Raw genomic sequence first — 18,162 nt, forward strand, 5'->3', positions numbered from 1 at the left:
ATTTTATCACCCCAGAATTAAGACGACTTCATGCAATTTGGCTGGTTGGGCTTCATTATAGGGATCGCCATACATTTTTGGTTGTACAGATTTAAAAAGAACGTAAAACGAGACAGATGGTTTATCAGATGTCAACTGGTACAGTAGAAGGAAATGGTGAATAATGAATTATGATAAATTTCATAGATAATTCAATCCAAGTGTTTTAAATTACTTTTCATTTGTAGATGAAGTTTACTTTGCTGAACTGTGGTGGGTCCCTTATGCGTGTACATTAGACCCCGCACAAAAAACAACTTCATTAAAATGACATCAAAACAGTGGTAGACAGTCACGGCCTTCAAGGCCTTTACAGCTGGCCTAACAACAAACCAAATTACTAACCTAAATTCACAACCTAAACATTAATTTTCTTCTATCCGCCTGTATTAATCTATTCCAAAAAAAATCCATTCTCTTAATTTTGTAGTTTTTTTCTCTTGGCTGCACTGCTTCCATTACATTTATGTGGTTAATTGTTTTTTTTGTCCAATCAGATTTCAGCTTTTTTGTGTCGCTATGTCAATCCAATCTGCCCAGGGCCTTCAGAATCAGCAGTGCAGACTGTTGTTACCTTAACAATATTAATGAGGGACATTTTCTTCAATCAGATTTAAGATTTACCCCACAGCACCAGCTACAAGGGCAACCCTAACAACAGCATTTTCTGTCCTCTGATTGGTCAGTTAGAGAGAAATTTTGGATTTGGTTTTGTTAAGTTTTCTGGCCTCAATGGTTTACATTAAATGCAGATACTAAGACTTCTGACACAAATTGTTTATGAAAAATCAGCATCTCTAAGTTTGATATATTTTATTTTTATGTGCAATTTTATCTGGTAATTTGATAAATACACATATTGAATCTGAGCAGCACTATGTGATGTAAATGTGGCGGAGCTTCGGTTATAGAGATTTGCAGTTGTCTTAATTGGGATTCTTGTTTAATTGACCTCTGTATTCACCCTTTTGGTAATCTTCCTTTCAGTTATACCTGCGCTTGTTAAATTTTATATTTGAATACTATTGTTGTTTCCTTTTATTAAAATATGAAAGTGGTTATATATGCATCAAAATCTATTTACAAGAAACGGTATGACTGTTTCTTATACCATCACACCCACCTTATTTGAAGTAATCCTCGCCTACTATGCATATCCCAATGGAAAAGCAAATAACTGAGGAACTATAAGCCCAAATTACCTAAAGCGTTGTAATAAAACCAAATCAGTGTCCAAACGTCAAAAATATCAAACCATTGTTAGTATTCACCTTGGAGCTGCGCGCATTGATCCACTATCAGCTGTGTATTTCACTTATACGCAAGCTGGTAACATGGCTCTGCTTTATGCAACCCAGCCATGTCGAGCCTTGTTTGAAACCTTATTTCATTGGCTACAAAGCTAAACAGCCCATGTGGTTTTAACCACTAACAGGAGGACTCTATGAGGCGTAATATCGCTCTACTCGGAGCGTCATTGGCTGACAGGCAAGGAGCGCTTGTGAGACTTCATCGCCTGTCCCAGACTCGAATCGAGCTATACAAAGATGCGGACACTTTTGTCTTGTAGGTAATCAGTTGATCTAAGGAAAAATACCAAACATTGCAGGCAAATGGTTTGAGGAAGTAAGTCTTATTAGCAAGATGCTAAGCATTAGTTATTACAAGCTAACTTTTCTGACCTAAAAAACTGACGTTATGGGGCGATTTTCTCATCATGGAATATTTTTAGTATGAATATGCTGGATTACTTTTAATCTGTGGACCCTCATGGACGAATGGAGTATAAACAACTGAAGATTGAATTTATAATACAGCTTCTGGATGCCTTCTAATGTATATTGTTGTGGCTCCTTTGTCATGTTTAGATTTTGACATTTTAGGGGTCCATAAAATTTGGTTGAATTGCGGAGAATCTAAGCTTTCCAACGATGTCCAACATGTCTATATTGATAAAAATTTTCATGCATTCTGAATTATTAGTTGTAAACACTTTGAAAACGGTCGCCATCGATTGGGTGGGTTTTGGTTTCATAAAAACAACAAAGTTCTCTTGTCTTGCAAAATAAACTTTCCTAGTTTAAAAGTGACTTTTATTGCAGTGTATTATGAGTATTTGTCTGAATTTATTCATTTAAATGTTGATGTCCCCTCATGCAGAAACCACGTCTTCTTAAAGGGCATTCCCTAAAAGCTTAAGTACAAAGAGTCTTTAAAAGCAGTTTTCCTTGAAGTTGAACAGAACATCTTACCCGAGGGCAGTTCAGTCTAAATGTCTTTGAAAAGACTATTATCATGCTGATGCTGCTTTATTAGACGTCTCACAGTAAAAAGGGATTGAAAGTGCAGAAGTAACGAGCGCTAAAGGTCTTTGCCAATTTTAAACATTAAAAAAGAGGTATTTACATGCTCGTTCAAGAACAGGACTAACCCGAAAGAAGTCCCACAGAGTAATAGCCTTGAGTAATACATAAGTCACGTTAAATCGCTTTAGAGGAGTTGACCTCGTCCCAAAGGCTACGTCATATAAAATCCCCTCAGCTGCTTTCAATTTACAGTAAATTTTATTGTGGGTTTTTTTGCCATTTACAATTTGTTGGGCCATTTTAAAAACAGTATCCTTCACAATGGAGGTAATTTATCTTGTCAGCCTCATTTTTAATCCCAGGTGACTGAAGCATCTGTCAGGATGACTGAATGTCGATAGAGCGGTGCAGCAGCAGGGAGAGGAGGAGGCAGTGGAGGTGTTGGGGATCCAGCCAGGACTGATGACTGGGAGATGGCCAAATTGGCGTTTAGTTACGACGAACATCGCTCAACGTTGAGGTTTGGGGGTGTAGAAAGCACGAGGACATGCAGATTTCATATAATGTATAGATAGGGACTCATTTTTCTGCCTGATGGAGACTTTTACCTTGGCAGAAGTTCTTATGCATCTTTAATCAATTGCAGAAAGAAGAAGGTGGATTCAGTGTTAAAAACGTAACATATCCTTATGTTTGTTATAGACTATATTAATAAATAGCATCAATGTGATTTTTAGTCAAATATTCTAAACTGATCTGGATTAAATAGAAGGGTTACTATATTTATAAAACTGAATCTTTTAGCATTTAACTTGTGAATAACACTATGCCTGGATGGAAAGACATAGACCTAAAAGTAATTTTTCTCTCCATCAATCTGAGCAGACTGCAGTTGGCAAACCAGATTAATGTGCAACACCCAGATTTACATCTACACATTATTAATCTGGGACTGATCCGATCAAATCTGTTCAGTTCAGTTCTCTGACCAAACGGATGCAATAATAGCAGCAGCTATGGGAACACCCTCCTGCGCCATCATGTTTTTTTGGTTTGGCTGTGCGCTCACCAACTCTTTCTTTTTTTTCACAGCTATATGTTCCACCTTAAACAGTAAAGGTGCAACATGATTGGCTGACACCTTTTGAGTAGGTCAAGATTGGTTGAAGCTGGAGTGAGACAAGATGTTGGGAATGCAAATAATACAGAAAAAAATTACATTCAAGGCAGGAGAAGACCAATACTTTCTTAGGATCCACCTCAGAATAAAGGTTTTGTTCAAAAAATAAAAAAGCAAAGGCAAATACATTTATGCGATAAATATTAAGAAAACTCTTAAACCTTTGATCAGCTAATGAAGAAACTGCTCACACAAACGCCAAATCCCAACTCTGTCTAGCACTGGTAGGCGGTTGGTGATAGATGGTGTTTTCTGGGCCACAGGAATGGGAGCCTCGTAGTCGAACAACCAGGAAATGTTCAATGGAACATTTGACTTACAAATAGGTATGTTTACATGGACACAAGTGATTGGCTTGAAGGCCTGATCAATCTAAAATGTGTCATGTAAACATGTCGGACTGAATTCAAATCTGATTCAGTTCGATTAAACAGAAATTTAATTCCGTAAGAAAGGTGTTTTTTTCCCGATCACCTTCCCGATTGGTGTCCATGTATGCACCCATTCGGATCTTCGGAGTAAAATAATGTCCACTGCACATGTGTGCAAAGTCAGTGTGACTTTTTCCGCAGTTTTTCTGGAAAATTAAACAGGTCTGCCATGGTTAAATGATTTAATCAAATCGATCGCTTGGTATATGTATACACACAACGGGATCGGATCAATTTAGTGTTCATGGAAACAGAGATTTTCCCATCAACCAAGACTTAGATCGGATCTGGGATATATAATGCATGTAAATGTAGCAAGTGACACATTCTGCATAACTTAAGTTGATAAAATCCATACAATGATCCTACTTCATCTTACAACAGTTGTCCTAGCTTGCATCTGAAGGAATCTTCTGGGTCATGGCTACTACAACATGCTGAAACCAAAGGAGTTAGAAGTTTGACTCATGTTCAATGAATCGATCTAGTGACTAGTTTTTGAGCAACCTGGACTTAGGATGCTGCTGTTTTTAGACTCATCGAGGCTCCGTTTCCACACGGATGCCAAGATGGGCCTTCAAACCCTCCATGAAAACCTTTCCTCCATTTATTTGGTGTATGTGTCTGTTTGTTTATTCATTCACAGTAATAAAAATACCATTACCTCAGGTAGCAGTGGATATAAAAATGATTAAATCAGAGGAGGCTGCTTTTATATTTATCAATTTACTTTAGATTTCATTTACTCCTCTCATCAAAATATTTCATAGAAAACCAAATGTTAAATGCTCTCATAAATAAATCCTTAAAACTACAAAAAGTCTTTGTTTTAATGTGGCTTTTTGAAGGTTAAATCCCAGTTCAACTAATTTCCTGATTAGAAAATCAGGGCTAAAAAGGCACAAGAATTTAGGTTGAAAGAAAAGCATTTTAGAGAACGTCCATCAGCATGACTCTGCATCATAAACTACCCTAAAAACACTTATAATCTATTAATTCAGACAACTATATTGGTTGCTTCACTTTTAACACCTAAAGTTAACCTCCTTTGCTTTTTTTTAGTAGGAATTGATGCTTCTGTGTCATGTTTCACTACAACCGTCTAGTCGTATACGCTCCTTAAACTGCCTAAATGTCACAAATCCTGTTTGTTTTTATCTAAGTGAAAACAAGATGGTGATGGAGAGAGAGGGGAGAGAAATTCAAATTACACCTCATGTCATCACCTTTAATTTACCTCCAAGTTTCTGTATAATTAATTTTTTTAATGGCTAATGCATAATAGATAATAATGGGAAAACCATAATTAATTAGTGGTTTTCTATCAGTTATCAGTCTACCCGACCACATAATATTTCTGGTCAATTCTACCTGATTTTTCTCCTTGAGGGTCTCTTCCAAGACGAGTCGTTAAACGCTACAAAAATAAATATTTGCTTTGTAAAGATAGTTTTCTAATCTGTAGTATCCTGTTTATTCTGCTCTGTGAACTAATTCACAAAGCAAATAATTTTATTGACAGTGCAAGCTCATAGGTGTGAGCATTTGCTACTCCCTTAATCTTACATAAAGATCCAAATACGACCAACAATTACAGCAGGCATCAAAATAATGAAAATGGTCAAATGTGGCAAGGCGCTCAAAGTCTGAAAGGACACTCTGCCTCATGTGTGAGTAATATTTATTACCTTGTTGATGAAAACCCAGCTTTTTGTTTTTAAATGTTCATAATAATAAGATATTATTTTCTTTACTTACCTAAAAGTATCTCCAGCTAGTAGAAAACTGTCATATTGGTCAAGCTAAATAATTATTTCTAGGTATATTATCCAAACTTTATTGTGCTACATGTTCTACACAAATATAGTTAATACTGTTATCTATATATATGTACAAAAACATCCATTAAATGAAAGTAAACAATTTCATTATAGATTAGATTTTTGCTTTTTTTTAGCTGGATTTGGTTCATTGGATTTCTTAAACCTAGTTTTTGGTTGTGACTGTCACAGTTGTGTAGAAGGCTTATAGAGATCAAGTCACAAATTTTAGGGTTAATTGTTGTAGATTACTCTCCATTAAAAACACCATGGGAACACAGGAACCATAAACTTTATTTTAGCCTTTATAATCTCACTGAGGCTCTACGATGGACTAGCGACCTGTCCAGGTTGGACCCCCCCTCTCGCCTGTAGACAGCTGGAGAAAGGCACCAACACCCCTTGCGACCCCACTTGGAATAAGCGTGAAAGAAAATGGATGGATGGATAATCTCAGTGAGTTTGGACGATATGATGCATAAAAAAAAAGCTCTTATAATGTATTACAAATAATTTGACACAATGGCATCAAAATCAAAAGCCATGCTGCCAAAGTTTTGACATCTTTGACCTGTTATTTCAAAGAACTTCTCCAGTTCCAAACAGTCCCCATTTCCACTGAGGATTTAGCCATGTAAGAAACGTATTTTAATCTTAACCTCTGATGATCATCTGTATCACATGACTGGTGTGTAGGAGGAAAAACAATCCAACTTTAACAAAAATTTTCCCATAGACTGTCCAACTTGCATTGGAAGACCTTTATTTGAAACGTTTCAGTACTAGGCCTTCATTAGGAAAACCCCTTTTTGCTTTTTCGTTTGCCTGATGAAGGTCTAGTACCAAAATGTTGGAAATATTGTCTTCTAATGGAATTTGGACAGTGAGCAAGAGTCCTTTCGTAAATATTAACTTCTGAAATTAAACATTATAGAATTATGAGTATATGTTATACACTTGTTTAGGTTTGTTTTAGACCTCATTGTTGTTAAATGTTCACATCTAAAAGATTTTTGCTTTAATCTTTTTTTTTTAAGTACAATTGTTGAAGAAGAGACATGTCTAAAGAAGTAGAAGCTTAGAACAGTTATTTCATCAACTTGCATGTATATCATGGCATTACAACAACTTCAGAGCTGAGAAAGGCATACAACCTGCATGGTATTAAATGTAATTTATATAGTGGTAGTTTTGCATAAGTCTGGTTAATATGTGCTTGATTGAAATGAGGTGTAGAGGGCCCTATACCGTGGACCCTGATGGTATCTAGAAACTGTGCTATGAACTGAAATATTAACTCAACTTAGCATGCTGGATGCTTATAACTATTGCGTGACCTGCTGTCTGATCATCTGATAGGTTTTTCCACCTGGGGTGTTATAAAAGCACGGACAGTTGGTTCCCAAACTCTGAGCATCACCATCCACCCAAAGAGATGATGAAGAGGATGCTAGGGAAAAGTAAGACAGGCTAGGGAGAAGTAATACAGTCCTAACGAGATTTGATTTTCCACAAAATCTTCTATTTATTCTGCTTAGCATGCGTGTTTCAAAACACCAACATACATGGCAAGATGGGAAATGGCGTGACAGCAGCTTTAGTAACGCAAATTCAATTCTGTATACCCTATATACCCTGTTAAAGGTTGATTGAAAACACCACCTGGATGCTTAAAATGCCAACCTGGACAGCCACCTGCATCTATCCCTGTCTTCTCCTGCCTAATTAAGATACAGATGTCGGTTAATGAGAAAGGACACGGCTAATGAATGATGGTAAACCCGGCAGGTCACAGTTGGCAGATCCACGTGTGCTGCTTTTGATCACATTGGCCAAAATCCCCATGCCTCTGGAATCGCACCAACAATAATGCACAATTTTCATTGTTTGTCTGCTCTCATTCTCCCCGGTGTCAGTGTTTTTTTTAGGCAGTTTGTGCCCATGAATCATAGCCATTTGCTATTTCCGGAGTTGAAGATGATTTTAAAGTCATTATTTTTTTTTTCTCCCCCCCCAGAACTTCTCTGCTTGCACACTTAGATGAGCAGCCTCATACGACAGGACAGAAAAACTCATTTCACCTCTCTCACTTATCTGAATTAATGACTTGTCCCTTTTTAAAGCTCCCTTCCCAGCTTCCTCTGTCACCTGTCTCACTTTTCTTTAATGGAAAACTGTAAAGTTGATGCAAATATTACATTAAATTGCCTGTAAATAAAAGTTGAATTTCAATGAAGCTGGGACACATGCTGTTGCACAGTTTGCTAGATGAGGGATTTGTTTAAAAGGAAGCAAAAAGTGACCATTTAGATTCAGTTTGAATTATTTTTTTTCATTCAAACTCTGCTCAACTAAAACTGTGAGATGAAATCTCGTGAAGCGTGCACACACATGCAGACAGTTCCCTTTGCGCTGGAGAGTTCTGGCTAATCCAGGACCTTCATAAAGCATGTGTCGGGCCTTAGCGACACATCTGTCATTCTGATGTGTGCTAGCATGGTCCGGACTGTCGGTTTCTAATCCATCTGTGTTCTGCAGAGGCATTCTGCTGCCAACTGGATCTTGGCTAAGCCTTCGGAGGAGCCGGCTGCCAACTTCCAAAAAGTTTTCATTCTTATCCCAGTTTATTTTACTGCTTCCATCCGCTTACACTGTTTTTAAGGCAATACCTTGTTAAGTGAGTTTGTTGACAAATTACTTTCCCAGATAAAACCGATGCCCGTATCTCTCGGCTTTGATGTTGGCATCAAGGACCCATGGATACAAGGGAACTTTAATCCCAAGCACTAAAGGCAGAATAAGGCCAATGACTTTGATCTCCCTCATTCAAAAAACAGTAATTTTCCACTGCAATGCCACCGTGCTGGTAATATTGGATTAAAAATTCCCTCTTTTCTTCAGCTGTCCACTCGCGTATGGCCTTAGGTGTGGACGAGGTCCGTCAGGGGGTCTTCTGCAAACTGCACAATAGAGATAAAGGGTTGGAGAGGAACAGGCGAGCAGTTTTGACACATCTTACTCAGTCGAGCGCTGAGGCAATTCAAAGCATCAGAGGGGGAAAAATCATGAGGAAAAATGAACTGGACAGCTTGATTTTTGGACTCCCTCTTTTAAACTCCACCTGTATTTATGCATGAAACCAAGTTGTGTGTTTACAGATAAATACTGTAATCGGGAACCAGATGAAACAGATTTATGTTTACTAGTTCCCTCCAGAGACGTGCAGAATATCAGATGTGAGATTTTGTAAACCAGAGGTTAGTCAGCAAAACAACCGGTTAACTTAAGTGCCTTAAATAAAGATTTGTCTGTTTCTGCAGAGAACTAGGGAGTTTGAGAAGTTCAATGTACAAATAATAAATCATTTAAGAAAGTTGCATTAATGAGCAGTCTAAAAGCAGGTCATGGATCCACTTCTGTAGTTCATGACATTTATATCACCTGTATTTCTGTCTGAGGATTGGTCTAAAACTAATTGCATAAAAAAACATCTTTAAGAGCACAGTAAATGATAATAAACTATTAAAATAAACTATTAAACCATGCAACATTTTTCCCCAAGATATATTTCTAAATAAGCTTTTGCTATGAACGATGCACAAGAGGTCACTAAAAACCCCTGTTATCACACCTACCATAACTCCAAACTAATTAGCCCATAAATTATGCTATGGGCAATTGAGTAAAAATGGCTGAGAGAAAACAAGCGGCTGAAAACATGTAAAGTTGCAAAAAAGCCTGTCGGTATTTAGAAAGATGCTTTGTCTAATCAGGGCAAGGTAATATCATCTGGATTATTCATAATTGATGACCTATTAAATATTTCCCCTCGCCAAGCCAATACATAAGAAATAATGAGTAGCAGTACTTCAAAGGTGTCTCTCAAGAGCTTCGAAGGTTAATGTTGCGAAAACATACTGGTTGTATTGGTTAGAGGCCTAATCCTGCCCCTTGATGGTGATAATGTCTCGTAGCTTATTTCCAGTTATTTTCCCTGGAGCAATTACTCTTTAAATAGCACTTTGAATAACACTTCTTATACTTAATAACTCTTAGAAAACACATTAAATCTGAGGTTGACAGACAGGTATACAGACGTACTTGCTCATCTCTGCAAGTTGTCATTGGTGTCAAAAGGATGAAGAATATGCAAGAAAAACAGTTCCAACTCGCACAATGATTTCTGTCTGATTGCTTGTGTCATCATCAGGTGTCCAATCCTTAGTGAAAGAGTTACAGCTCTTCTTTGCTGCCACAGTTAAGGACCTCTTTTTTTCCATTTTACAAAGACCTAGGCCTTGAGAAGTAACTGTCTTTTATCTATGGTATATAGGCTGCCCCATTTTTTTCCCTTCTAACCTTTTGACTCTGGCTATGAAGAGGAGTGCTTTTATCCAGACAAGGACCTCAGTTTCAACCAATGTCATTTCTGAGGGAGATTAGATCAAACATTTAAACTTATACCTTATAGCATTATTATACCTCTAGCATAGCAAGAAAACTAAAACTCTTAAGCATATATTTTAACAACCTCATATTTTAAAGTTTAACAAGTTTAACTTTAAAATGTTCCTATAACTCCTATTTTGACCATAATCCAAAAGCTGAAAGAATACAATTTCACTATAAACCAGTCTTGACTTGGTGCTTCATGCAAGATTTCTGATTGAGCAGCGAAAAAAGGAAAAAAGTGTGGGGGGGAAATAGCCAAGTGACACTATTTGACATTGAGACCAAAGAGTGAGACCCGTACTTATCACCTTTTTTCTTTTTTATTAAAAAATTTTAGCTAAAGCCGAGCATACACTGTGCGATTTTCTTCAATCGTTGCACGCAACTACAGCTCACGCTATACGATGAAACCCTGAGGTTTCCTCATACAGTGTGAGCTGTAGTTGCGTGTAAGAATTCACGATGTATGTGTAGCTGGATTGGATGCTCTTATGCAATCTACCTGTTGGAAATCACGAGTAATTGGACCATTTGGCTTTCCATAACCTGCTCACACTGTACATCTAAAAACCATGTCGGACTCAGCTCTGAAGTGAGATGGCGCTACTCGGACTTGTCCATCCGGAAGCCACACCAGTAGAAGAAGAATATATGGCTCGCTAGAGTGAAACGTGCTGCCTTGGCAATTTGTTCAAATTTGTGCTGAAAGCCATAAGAAGAAAAGGCGGCGACATATTAGGACAAAGACATGGCTGAGCAAACGTGGCTACTACAGTCTGTATATTTTACAGAAAGAACTCCATTTCACCCGCACCCCCGCCATGCATGTGTATTGTCATCTGAGAGAAATAAGAGGAGTCCTTGGTTGCACATGCTCACTGAGCGATTTGCCCATGACGGTCGACTGAAAATCAAACAAGTTACTTTTTTTTTTATTTCCTCACCTCACGATTACCGATTGGGAGGTGGTCGTGAGAGGCAGATCGCCCCCTGTTACCCCCTGTACACTAGAGACTAGACTTTTTTTTTTTTTTTTTTTTTCAATTTTTTTTTTTTTAGCTTGAGTAGCCATTTTACCAATTACTCTTTTACTGGTATGATTTCTTAGACAACTATTTTGTACTTTTACATGAGTTAAGAATATCAAATTATGGCTACTCTTAATAAAATTTTTTAAGTACTCTACCCACCTCTGGATTTGATTTTAGTTGTCTTGAAGACAACTCTCAAACTTGTGACTTGATTTCCACTCATACTTGGGAGTCGAATTAAACTCAAACCTGTTTCCATGAAAGACTTGATTTAGCTATATCCAAAGTTTAAAGCCACCTACACCTTTGTAAATATGTGTGTGAGAGCTGTAGAACGGCCAATAATAATATCCAGATTAAAAAGAAAATAAAAAGAACAAAAATACTCTCAAGAATAATTGTTTGGGTATATAAACTTGAAGGTACTCGCCTAAAAACCAAGTGCAATATATAAAACTTAAAGGTTTTATAAAATTTAAAGTTTCAGACTCGGGACTTGAGTTACCCGTCTTGACTTGAGACTTTCAAAACAATGACTTGCCCCCATGTCTGCAGAATGACTTTTTCTGATAATTGTGTACATGTAGTCATGTCTAATATTACAGCAAGCTTCTGTTGTTGAAGGTTAGTTCACCTAAGTTCAACCTCATCTAGATTTTACCTTTATAGCTTGTTTCATGTCAATTGCCCTGCAGACAGTCATTGTCCAGCTGCTTTCACTTAACTGGCAATTTAAATACGGCTCACTCTTTAATGCAGACTGTTTCCTCCCCACCATATTGGTGCGTTTTCCAACACGAACAGCCTGTTTAAGGTCACATAAGATCCACAGAATCTCAGTAGGATTTATGTCCAGACTTTGATGGAATTGCTCCAAAATCTTCATTCTTTTTCATTTGAGTTATTCAGAGAAATAAACATCTACGCAAATATTAAGTAGACAACAGGAACATAGGAAAAAGGGTACGTTCTCAGGTACCAGTGCCAGTATATAAGCTGTGATAAAGGCCAGTTTAATCTGAAAAGTAAACAGAAGGGTCTTTTACTGAACAGTCAATAACCTTTTTTTATCCCAGTGTCTTTTTTTAAATCAATTAACTTCTATTGGAGAGAAATCAAGTCTATATCTCTAGATGATGATCCTGGTTCATTTGGGACCTCCCAGATGGATCATTGTTGTTTTTTTTTGTTTTTTAGGACTTTGGTATACTACCTACTAGGACTGCACTTATCGATTATTTTAGTAATTGATTAATCCATCAATTATTTGTTTGAATCAATTCATCTAAAAAAATATTCTAAGTAAATTCCTTCAATTTTTATCTTCCGAGGTCATGGTGCTGCTGGTGTCTATCTCTGGCACTCTAAGGGCGAAAAGCAGGGTACACCTTGGATACAGAGACGCATAACCATGCAAACCAATTTAGATGTCAGTTGATGTCGGTTAACCTAGCCTGTTTTTGAACTGTGGGAGGAAGCCAGAGTACCCAGAGAGACCCCACACCTGCACTGGGAGAACATGCAAACTCCATGCAGAAAGCCCTTAGCAAATATTAAAATCCAACTGCTTCGTTTAGTAAATAAAAAATCATTCAAATATTTTTTTTTACATTTAGGAGGAAAAATGAAACCCTATTGTCCTAGCCTCCTGCTTCATCCAGGATCAACCCGCGGGGTCAGCAGTCTCAGTAGAGACTCCCGCACTTCCCTCTCCACAGACACCTCCTCCAGCTCTTCTGGGGAAAGCTTGAGGTGTTTCCAAGGAAACATAGTCCCTCCAACGGGTCTTATGTCCTCCCCTGGGTCTCCTTCCAATGGGACGTGCCCAGAACACCTCCTGAGGGAGGCATCAGTGGAGCATCCGAAAAGATGTCAGCCTTCTCTGCATGTCTCTTCCACCTCCGCTGACTGCTCTCGATGTTGAAAGGGAAGTTGCTCTATACTAAGGCCCCTTCCGAATGATGAGACGATAATTAAAATCAATTAAGAAACAGAAGAGGAAAGACACTATTGAAGGACCAAGGTCTTTATTTACTCCCACCCCTTTGATGTACAAAACAAAAAGACTACAAAAATGATGAATAAATTGATTTGTTTTGAATAATCGTTTCAGCTCTGCAAGCTACTCCTATGATGGTTCGCCTTGTTCCATAATTGCTGAATTTGTCATTGTTAATAATGGCTTTGTTACGCTTATAATACAGAGAGGGGATACATCACTACCTCTCATCTTACAACTTAACAGAGATAGGTTTTTTCAGATCATATAGCCTACTTCCAGTTGCCAGACTAGCTCTAAGTGATTTCTTGATTGTACATGTAAGGCAGCTGACATTTTTGCATGTGATTGAAACTAAGCTTATCTTAATAAAAAAAAAAAAGTAGAGAAAATCTGAAAGGGTGAAAATACTTTTCAGTCTTGTCATTTTAGCTGTCTACCAAGGAGGGTGTTTGAGTTGCTTGTCAGGGAGACTCAGAAAATGACAGTGATTGCATTTCATGGCGGAAGAGCCTTAGAGCCTTAACCTGTGACACAGGAGAGCTAGAGAGAGTAGAATAATCTCCATTTCAGGCTGAGAAGCTTTTCTTTCAATAAGTACCTAAGATGAAAAAGGAAGGAGTTTCTGAAAGGAGAGTGAGAAAATATACACAAAACAGAAGGGTAGGTGGACTGGCAGATTTCAAGTCACTCATAAAGAATTGCTACTAGAACCAGAAGCTGAAGCATTTTGCATTGGGAAACACACTGACCTCATTCACAGCTCTGTGTACAATAATGAGATTTTATCTGGAAACTGTGTGGGATTAATTACAGAAAGTAAAAATTTGTTAATAACCGTGAAATTGCCTCACTCCCCATGAAGGGTTTATTTCTGTTGATTAAAATACTGCATTATATAAGTAATACTTTTTATTAATCTTATACTTAATCATCATTTAGAAAAAGTCATGATTGTTGTTTTCTTATTTCATATCACTAAATAAGTTTTTTATTCCTTTTGCAGCTAGAATCTTATTATATACTTGAGTTTTATGCCATCTAATTAAAGTATAATACAAATACCTTAGGAAAAGGATGATGTTTGATCATGGAAATGTTACCTGATGGCGGAGCCAAATAGAAAAGGCAAACATTCTTTATACACATAATTAAATCTGGATGTAGAGGAGAATCCTAACATTGTTTGGTATGAGCTTAAGATAATCTGATGAAATATTTATTTTGTTTTTATGGAGTAACCGACCCTTATTTCTTACTCATATGATCTTAAAAATCTCAGGAGACTTGCAGTCCTTCCATTAGGGAATGCTTGATTGATTATTATACACCTCCTGAAGTGATGCTTGGCCATGTTGTATAACCTGCAACACAACACAGAATAATGCAATGTTCTTATAGTGCATATGAACTCCCATCACCCAGACTCTGCGGCTCAACCTATTAGTGTGCACTCTCTCTTATAAACAGCTAAAAATATCCCTTTAACAGTTTGGACATGTCATGTAACAGTCACAATATTCAGAACAGTTTTGCTTTGAGCCCTTTGGTTATAAGAATTCATTTTAATCAATTAGATTATTTATTCTCAGAAAGTGTCAATGTCAAAGTTCTTTTTTTCAATAGTGAAATGTTTAGCTAACCTAATGTTATAGATTAGATAAACACAGATGGTTGTTGAGAATATGTTTTACACTAATTTTGTTTCCTTATTGCGGTTTTGTAATGCTTTAAATGACCAGTTTTCAGAGACTCTACAGAGAACAATGGATTCTGGTAAAAGTTCTGGACACAAATGATGCCCGAGTGCTTTAGATTCAAAATCACAAGGTTTTTTTTTTCTGTTTTCACACAAGTGTATTCTTTTGTAACAGAAAGTCAACTTAGCCTTGGGTAGGAAACCATAATCACTCTGTAATGTCAAGGTGTTTCTTCCATATTACATAAAACTTACTTTGCTAATGTAGCTTAAGCTATTACTCATAGGTGGAAATGTAGAAAGAATAAAATGGGCAAGGTGACTCTTCATTATTTTGCATAATTATTTTGATTATAAGACATTTAAAAATTCGGTTTAAATTCTGCAGCTCCAAGTGATGACGCATCTCATCTAAACGTATTCCAGCTGGTTACAAGTTTCTGATTGCATTGAGTCATTGACTGAAGGATTTGCTGCTCCTGGATAAGGATGTGGTGACAGTAGACATTTACTTGCATTGTCGTTGACTCTGCAGCAAACCCTCATACTGAGCATGCATGTAGTGACAGTCAAGAGGAAAAACTCTCTTTCAACAAGAACACACCTCCAGCAGAACAGCATCAGCAGATCAGTGGCCACCTAGTGCCGACAATGCTGCCGTTCAAGAAGACAGATGGAACATGGAAGCAGTGATCCATAAACACTTTGTAAGTCAAAAACAGCAACAGAGAACCTGCATCATTGGTTTCTCCATCTAGGAAAGAAACAGCCAAGCAGATGACTGGGACTCATACCAGAAATGGTGAAAGAGAGCTTGGCTAGTTACAGTAAAATATAAGCTCAAACCTAGTGTATATCAAGTGGAAAAACTGGACCAAGCACTAAAAAAAAAACAGGCCCTACCCTATCATCTATAATATAAAGTGTTGAAGGCATTGGCCCAAATGATATTTCCCTCCAGGATAGTGTCACAGTTGGAAAGGAAAAGACTAGATGAAGCTAATATGACAATAAAGATAAAGAGGGCATAAACTTAGAGGTTGAAATATCGAATAAAGCATTATTGGAGAGTAGAGGTAGAATGAAGCTGTACAATGAAAAGACGTTCCTTTGTCCTCCAGCAGACTAATTGAATAGCAGCATATCTTAAGATATGTCTCAGGACAACCTGAGCCACTCTTATTATAAGCTTTATGAAATACCTATATAACTTAGCAATATCTAAGTGTTTAAAAATATATATATATATATATAACCATATTTGCTAATATATTGCAGGTGGACAAGATTTTCTTGACTTAACACGCTACAGATGACTTAACTCACATTGAAAGCCCATACCGACTGGGCCAATGATTTTTCAACAACTCTGTCTGTGCTTCGCCTTCTGTGAAACTCTATGGGACTTTTCACAGTTAGGTGAGCATCTGTAGTTCCTGCTGTGGTTTCCAATAACACAATAGTAGAAGAACCGACAAACTCTTGTTTACTGAAAAATAATGGAAGGAATGAATAGTGTTTCTCACTTGACTTATCTGAGCTCCTAAAAACAGCCTAAATTGTTCTGAATATGACAATGACATCCATTTTTATGGGGAAAGCAATCTTCTTAAGACACGTTGTTCAAGCAAAGACAGACTGTCTGGGAGAGTTCTGTTTACTATCAGGAAGGTTCATCTGGCTCACTAAACGCTTCTGATGATAGGCTGCAGGCCTTTGGTTTCGAGAGTCAATCCATCTGGTGTTTTTCTCCTGGAAGATGGAGTTCCTGCCTCTTCAAATATCTCTGGCACAATCAATCTCTGTGGACAGTTCTGTCTAGGTTTTGACTTTAAAATGGATGAATTCGCTTTCCTTAAATCTTTGAAATTTGCTGCATTTCTTATCACATGTAATGAAACTATTACTGTGCACATATAAATTAATGGATGTGAAACTTTGCAGCCATTTGCATCCTTGGGAGAAAAGTGCTATGGTTGTGTTTGGCGCAGTGTCTTGACGTTTTAACTTGGCTTTCTTACTGACGGAAGCTGGATTGGCAGTGACGGGAGGCAATTTGTTGGGGAGCAGCAGGTGGTTGGGTTAATTGCCCGCAATGCCGGTTGGAAGAGAAATGTCTTACTGAGAGTGGATTGCCTTCTGCACTGGTGGAGTTCGAGTCCGGATAACGAACAGCAGTAAGCATATTGTCGTCTCCCACCTTGCCCTCCCTAATCAGTACTGCTATGCTCTCCTATTGTTCAGCCAAACTGGCTCTCTTACGCTGGAATTATCCCCTTTTTTCCAATGTTTCTTCTATTTTTCCTGGTACCACCCACCATGAAGAAATCTCTTCTTTTCACCACCCTTTCTCTTCAGATTCAGTACTTTTTTCTGATTCCCTGCTGCTAACTCCACACAGTTGCCTTCACTCCTTGATCTTCAACATCAAACTCATTCCCAGGATCAATCCTCCCCATCTGCCTCTCGGCTTTTTGCCTCTCCACACTCATCTTGCCACGGACCCCTTCCTTACTTCCTGTCATCCCTATCCCATCGGTGCTCTTTCTTCTTCCACACCCCCTCCTTCCCCTTCTCCCTGCCCTTTTCTTTTTGTTTCATCCCAGATAAGCAGTATTGATGCAAACACACACAGAGCTCTGAGTGGTTCTTAAGCTGCTCAGGCCGACCCACTGGCTTCTTTCAATTGTCCCAGTAAGTGCAGGAAGAGACTTGGTTTTTATAATACACACACATTCGACCAGCCTTTCCAGTGCCATGTTTTTACTGATTTGTTTGATGAATAACCATGGCGGAGCTGTTATTCTGACAGCTGGGCTTTAAAAACAAAGGTGTCAGTGATGCAGAGCTGTAATTAAGTATTAGAGAACATGCTGGCAAAAATAAAAGTAGAATTAAAGGGTTGGTTTTGGATTGGATGTTGAGGCATGGTAAGCCTTGCAGAATCTGGCGAAATTAAGTCAATTTTCCAAACCTCGTGTGTATTTTTGATCAAAAACGAGACAATAGCAGCTTTTAGTTATAAAAGATTTTGTGGCAACAATTAAAAGCAGTCTGCACCTTAACCACAGAAAATCCTGCAGCTATCAATTCTTATTTTAGCATAAAAAAGGCTATTTTAGTAACACCAGATTTAATCACAACTTTAATCCAATGCCAGGTCTTCCTTTTCTTTCCTACTGTGTTTAACCAAAATCATCAGAGC

Source organism: Cyprinodon variegatus, unplaced genomic scaffold, assembly GCF_000732505.1.
Source record: "Cyprinodon variegatus isolate N-32 unplaced genomic scaffold, C_variegatus-1.0 Scaffold810, whole genome shotgun sequence".
NCBI classification, from domain to species: Eukaryota; Metazoa; Chordata; class Actinopteri; order Cyprinodontiformes; family Cyprinodontidae; genus Cyprinodon; species Cyprinodon variegatus.